The following is a 6,642-nucleotide window of genomic DNA, read 5'->3' as shown; positions in this document are numbered from 1 at the left end:
GAGCGGGTGCGCTTGGTCGGCTAACCGGATAGCTTGTGCTACCGTCGCTACCGCCACCGCCGTGCATCCTGCGGGACCTTGGCAGTGACAAACTGTGCGACCGTCGTACGCATCTACGTCTCGTTTTTCCGAAGCTCGAGCCATCGCGCCCGCCACTCTCCCGCGATTCTTTGTTCCGCGTTCACTCGCATTCACTCGCGTCCGCGCGCGCTCCTCTCGTCGCACGGGTCAACGAACCGGCCGAGCAAAACCGTCCGTGTTTGCTCGCAGATAATGGTATCGATCATCGTCGACGGTAGCGGAACGCGCGATTACCTTCGCACCTTTGCTGTCGCGTTATCGCCGCGTTTATTCTTCGAACGATACCACCGAGGCGTCCAAGTATACTCGATGTATCTCGAACGTTCGGAATCTTTTTGAAAGACCACGACGACGACGTAAGTAGGTAGATCCGTTTCGACGATTCTCTTCCGATTAGTTTACTTCAATTCTATTCGAGGTACAAATTACGCGGCTGCGTAGGAACGCTGGAATTGTCACTAGCGAATAAACGCACGGACGTCGTACAAATTAGAGCAGAGTAGAGTGGCGGATCAAAGGCCCGAGTTAACCGAGTAGTTTAGCCACTGGACTGGCAATCGGTCTCCCCTATGAGACCTTGGCAGTGACAGTCAGCCATGCGAATGGCTACCTTTTTGTAGCACGTTAGTTTCTTCGCCAATGCCGCGTTCGCTAATTTGTTGCGTATTACGCGGCGGACCTTTAAACAAACCCAGTTTCCGAATCGACGGCAAAAACGTTACTCCAACGCGTAAAATTGGTAGCAAAGAAAGAAGAAGAAAAAAGACGACCATGGAAGCGTGGAAAATGTCGCGTTAGGCGATTAGTCCGCGGGAGCAAAGAACGCAGTGAAACGCAGAAAAGGGAGAGGACGTTGGATATCGCACGTGCGCGATCACGCGTGTATTTAATATTTATCGCCGGTGACAATGCGCGACAGAAAGATACATCGACTTGGCCGGATAAACGGACAGCCGAGAAATACCTCGAATCTTTTTCTCGTGCCAGTTTTTCGCCAATTTCGATCCTCTTCTTCGCTTCGAGCGGAAAACCGCGTGGCCCGCCGGGCCGTCTGACCGAAAATAAAACGTCGCGAAACGACTTCTCGTCGACGAACGGAATCGTCCGGGTGTTGCGTAGTTCAGCCCAAGCGCAAAACCGCTATCGTTTTCCCCTAAATGTTCTCCGTTGCGAAACCGTAGCCCGTAAAAGGTCGCTGGAAACGGCTTATCGATTATGGAATCGGCCCAAGATACGATGCTTGATCGATGGGAAACATTATCCAATTAATTATACGATGGATCAACGGGCAACAAATTAATTCAACGCGCGACGTAATTTATTTCGCATTGTCCCGTAATTGGTGGGTTGAATGAAAGTGAAAGCTTTCCGTGAATCGCTGCTCGGCGAAAAGGGAATGCAGATTATTCTCGGATCCTTCGCCTTATTCGTCACGTTGCCGATAGATTCGGCCTCGGACACGGATCTAAATATTCCGAATAACAACCATCGGCAACGCTGATCGTACGACCATCGAATGTTACGTTACGCGCGTTCCTCTACGTGTTTCTCGTGGGAAATAGAAAAGCGGTCGTTTCTCGGGCGATGGCTGGCTCGCGTTTCGGGCAAATGTCGTGGAACGAAGTGGAATCGGGCGAGTAGACACGCGGCTCGGCCGTTCAAGAGCACCGACGATTAAAGTTTAACCAAACGTGGGTGTTCACTGGGTTGCAGTCGCGTCGTAAATTGCCACGACGGATTACCAGCTCGTAAAATTTCCAGTTCAAGGCCGGACGAAGGATGCTCGCTCGACGCAACGTGGTAGCGAGATCGAATCACGATTTTCTCACGAATCGCGCTAAACCAGCGCGCGTCTTCGGTGTCGTACGACGTTTTTCTCTTTCTCTGTTCTCCATCGACGCGCGACTTCCTCTATGGGAAAAGCATACTCGCGTAAAAGTACACGGAAACGGTTGTCGCGAACGAGCAAGAGCCCTACTTGGACTCTCCGCTCCGTCGTACGTGACACGAGCTCGTAAAGTGACTCGAACAGGTTGTCGACGGATTAAAACGTTTCTTATCTTATTGTCAGGTACAACGAACGAAAGATAGACGGCACGTTATCTCAGACGTGCCAGCGGTGATAGCGCGTCGCTCGATATCTCGGAATTGTTATGTAAAGCACGTTTTTCGTGCTTCTGTCGGCAGGGCGCAGGCGAGACGCGCTCGATTTCAGCGCGATATCTTCAACGCGCGTAATAAAACGCGGTTAAATCGTTGAAAAGTCGCTGGATTCCGTTTCGTCCGGATTCTTCGGCGGCGCGGCCAAGTCGATTTCCGATTCGTTTACCCGTTTTTCGTTCGCTCTTTTCTCCTGGTGCTTCGCGAAGTCTTTTAGAGCCAACGCCGAAAAGATACACCGCGATCGAACGACGGTGGACCTACCTTCCGGCTGTGACCTATTTCCCGTAAACTCTTCATTTCCTCGAATTTTTCCCCCGGACGAAAGATAGACCGATAAATGGGCAGCCCATTCCGATTGCCCCGTTTCTTCTCTCGAGTTCGAAAAGCAACTGGAAACTTCTCGAAGAGATCTGGAAGCCGACCTCCACGGCAAACACTTCGATTATATCGAGAGTCGCGTAGGTTGGGTAATTTTCCTAGTCATCGACGACTCGACTCGATACCACGCACGTACGCGAGACGACCTGGCATTCCGTAATTCATCGTACCTTCCCTGGCTCTAGGTCATTACGATTCCCACGCTTGCATCGCGACGTTCAACCGTACGTACGTACCGCTGACAGCAGAAGAGCTGGATAGTGAATTTAGTGAGTTTGCAACGTTGCACGAAATCCACGATGCGATGGTAAATCGTGCTCGACCGAGATTCACGCTTCGTTTCTCTACGGTTTATCCGCTCGAAAACCATCCAGAGAGATATCGTAAATCGAACCGAAACGAGAGGGAGGTCGCTCGAAATACGACGTTACTGCCTCTCGATACCAAAGTGGTTGACGCGTGACATCGAAAACGATCCGCGGGCGAGACACGGACGTCGGTTTGAACGCTAGACGAGACTCGGAGACGAGCCAGGTTCGTTCTATTCGAATTGGCCGCGTTTAGACGATGTTTCGTCGCTCACGCAACCGATAAGAAGAAGACCCGCGCGCGGGCGAATTAGGTTAGCTGCTTCCGGTTCCGGAGAACGGTGAAAGCCTCCACGAGTGATCTCCCGCACCCATGCACCGCAGCGTTCGCAGCAGTTCCTCTGCCGCCAGTACCTCGGCGTTTTTCGAAACTCGTTCGGTGAAAATACGCTCGTCGCCGGGACGCGGACGATCGGAGCCGAGACGAAGCTGGCTCGTCGTCGATCGTTAACCATTCAGCGAGAACGAAGGCGACGAGATACCACGGTTACCGCACGCTGCCCCCTCGCCGTCTCGTTCGTGTGCCGTCTTTCTTACGTAAATGCACGCAAGAAATACTCCGTGCGCTCGCCGCGTTACCTCTATATTTAGCTAAAGTTATGTCACGTTATCGTACGCGCGACGAGTAACTTTCTTTTTCGATAAAACTCATTCAAAGTGCGTGCTCGCGTCGGCTATTTTTGCACCCGTGGAATCTCGCGCGGCTTCTGCTTATCCGCAGCGAGAATCTTTTAAAGCAGATCCCTTTGAATACGCGCGTAGGGGCTTGGAAATAGGCGGACGGACCTCGGCCGGTGGCGCGAAATATCTGGCCGAGGGTGAAGAACGTTTCGAGCGACGAAACTTTTCTCCCTCGGGTCGCAGCTTTTCTCCGCGAACACGATTTTTCCGGTTTTACGTCTCCATCGAAGCAACTTCTCGTCGGCGTTCCCGTTTCTCGAAAGAGTCTCCTCTTGTTCCCGAGGAGCGATGCTTCAGCGACGAAATCTTTCCCCAAGTTGCTGTTTGTCGGGCATCTTTTCGCGAACACGCAGCAACCGTGGAGCACGTCGATATACCGACGACGCGTACGACGTCCTCTTCGGGAAAAGCGACTCGAAGCAATCTCGCGACGCTATGAATGGGATTAACGGGCCGGAAAAATGTATCTCGTGTTGCCTACGTTCGTTTCTTCGCGTACAATGGCGAACATCATTGTACGCAACGTTTAACGCGAAATTAATGCGTGCAGCGGTTAATTACCATTTGACGTTCCGATATCTTTACATGGCATCGCGTTTCGAGTTTCGCTCGCGATTCGATTTACATCTCGATGCAACGGAAATCGGCAAGCGATTGCCAGACAATTTCGCCGGATCGAGAGTTCGATTCCGCGTAAGACGAATCGGAAATGTTTCTTCGTCGTTGGTAGTGTAGCGGTGCTGGTTCGAAAGGCTTCGCAAAACGGTCGACCGACTAGCCGTAGCGCTAATGGAAACTTGCCAAATCCCGTGCTAATGCGGGACCGATTGGCGAATTAGGCCGACGAACATTGTCTTTGGTAATTAAAATCGCCGCAATACTACGCTCTTCTCGTCCTACGTTTCGAAGAGGTCGACGATCAAGTCGAGTCGCGGTACAAATTTTTACCGCTTTATTTCGCGCAAAACCAGAAAAATCGTTAATCTCCTCCGTGAAAAAGAAAAATCTCTTCGATCCGCGACGACGTCGTTGGATTTGCTTGGTCCTATGCCGGTGGAGGAACGCGATTTCTCGCCGGTGAAAACGCAAACGAAACGTAACCACTTTCCTGAGATATCTACGGTTCCGGATCGTGAAGTAATCTTACCAGTTGTGCGTCTGCCGCGTTAACTAAGCGTCGTGGGACTCGTAACGAGGAGTCGCGCGGACTTCTTCATTGCGAAATAATCTCTGGGCTCGTGGAACCGGGGCGCGTCCGTTTCTCGTTTCGAATCTGTTGGTCGTTCCACGCTGTTGCGCGCGTCTGTTCGCCACGGTCGCCTACTATTTTACATAATTCGCCACGTACGAACGGCTAGAAACGGGTTTCCCCGATCTTTTTCGTTATCGATGATAGCGCGTAATCGATAGAAGAAGGCGGATGGATGACGGTGAAACGGAAGTGGCATCGTCCTTCTCGCGCGCTAAACGTTATGCGTGCCGCTACCATCGAAATTAATAGACCGCCATTACTTGAGCTAGTGAATCGAGTAAGTATTAGGTTCGTTCGTATCTAGTACAAGAGCCTGTCTTGCGAACGAAAAGAATAGATACTCGGGTGATGCACCATTTACCACGTGGAACGCATTTCAATGACGGCGGATTTCGATGACGTTAGAAGACGAGGGTCGCGTCGGTGCTTCCTCGTTAGCTGCTCCACCCTGAATTCGTGGACAACAAGGGCAACCGGAAGCCATCCGTTTACGTTATTGCTTATGATTGGAACGTTCGCATTTTAAGAGGCAATAAGAAACGAAGCGTGAAACGTTTCAGCGACTCGCCGTATCTTCCCTATTACGTTCTAGTTTCGTAACGCGCGTTTCGTGCTGCTTTGCAGCATACGGGGCGTGCAATTTGTATACCGTGAGACGAGCGCGTGTCTCGTATATCCTCGCGCGGGTCGCGATAGAAGCCGCCCAGTCTCCTCTCGGCTTTTCGCTCGTCCGGCAAACGGAGATTTTTTGACTCGCTGCCAAACGTACGAATAAAATAGCGGGTTCGTAACTCGTTATCTCTGGGATATACAGCCGCGCCAAGTCTTACCCTTGGACCGCGGACTCGCGAGAAAGAGAGAGAGAAAAAAAGATCGTGCGATGGGGCATCGAGGGGAAAAAAGGAACACAGCTAGGACGATCGAATGGGGAAAATCGGCGATTCTTGGAGGAAGCGGTGGTTTCGTGGAGTGTGCGCGCGAGTAACGGAGCGGAGAGTTCGACGGGGCGTGACTTTCATCGAACCGACGATACCCGATCCCGGCGAAATACCGCAGGCTCCTCGTCTCCTCGATTTTCGAATATTTGGCCGCGGGCCAAGTCCTTCTCATCGGTCGAGCAGCATCCCCAGTCACGACATCGGATACGTATTAATGGACAAACCTCATCAGCGGTCTGTTAAAGACGCGTTTAACGATGCCCGGACCCGACATCGGCTCCCGTCTTCTCGCAGCCTGCCTTTGCAGCTCATAAATCCTTGCGACAACGAAGCCGGCTACGCGTACCTCGGGACACCGCCGGTAATTGCCTCGGTACGAGCCGACACGTTATCACGCGCTTTTTATTACCTTCTTCTACTCTTTCCATCTCGTATTTCGACCATCGTACGTCTCCCATCTTATATTCGCTCCGCCAACCTTCTTTTCGCTGATTCGTCCAGTTCTACTTAATTTTTTCCGATCGCGTTACCGCACGTTCGAACGAAATTTAAGCGACCCGCTTTACGAACAGGCGATTCGCGTTCGGAGAATTCTCGGTCGGTCGGTGATCGCCGGGTACCTGGCGACGCTGCTCCGAGAAAAGGCGGATTAGTATCGCGCTTTATCGATTTCGTGTCACGATAAACTGCTTTCTGTCGTCGGTGGAAGCCATACTCGCGTGCCTTCTGCCAATCTCTGTACGCTGGAACGTTGCTTGCGGTTCACGGTCGACGCTATCGC

At 51.9% G+C, this 6,642-nt stretch overlaps 1 protein-coding gene across 5 annotated transcripts in view; it reads left to right on the top strand.

Moving 5' to 3' along the window:
• The window catches only part of LOC100748428 (mitogen-activated protein kinase-binding protein 1), an 85,814-nt gene that overhangs the window by 22,523 nt on the left and 56,649 nt on the right, over positions 1 to 6,642 (top strand). The window lies entirely within an intron of this gene.

Source organism: Bombus impatiens, unplaced genomic scaffold (assembly GCF_000188095.3).
Source record: "Bombus impatiens unplaced genomic scaffold, BIMP_2.2 scf_1275, whole genome shotgun sequence".
Taxonomy (NCBI): Eukaryota; Metazoa; Arthropoda; class Insecta; order Hymenoptera; family Apidae; genus Bombus; species Bombus impatiens.
The sequence above is the reverse complement of the archived record's forward strand: the minus strand, read 5'-3'. Positions and strand labels throughout refer to the sequence as shown.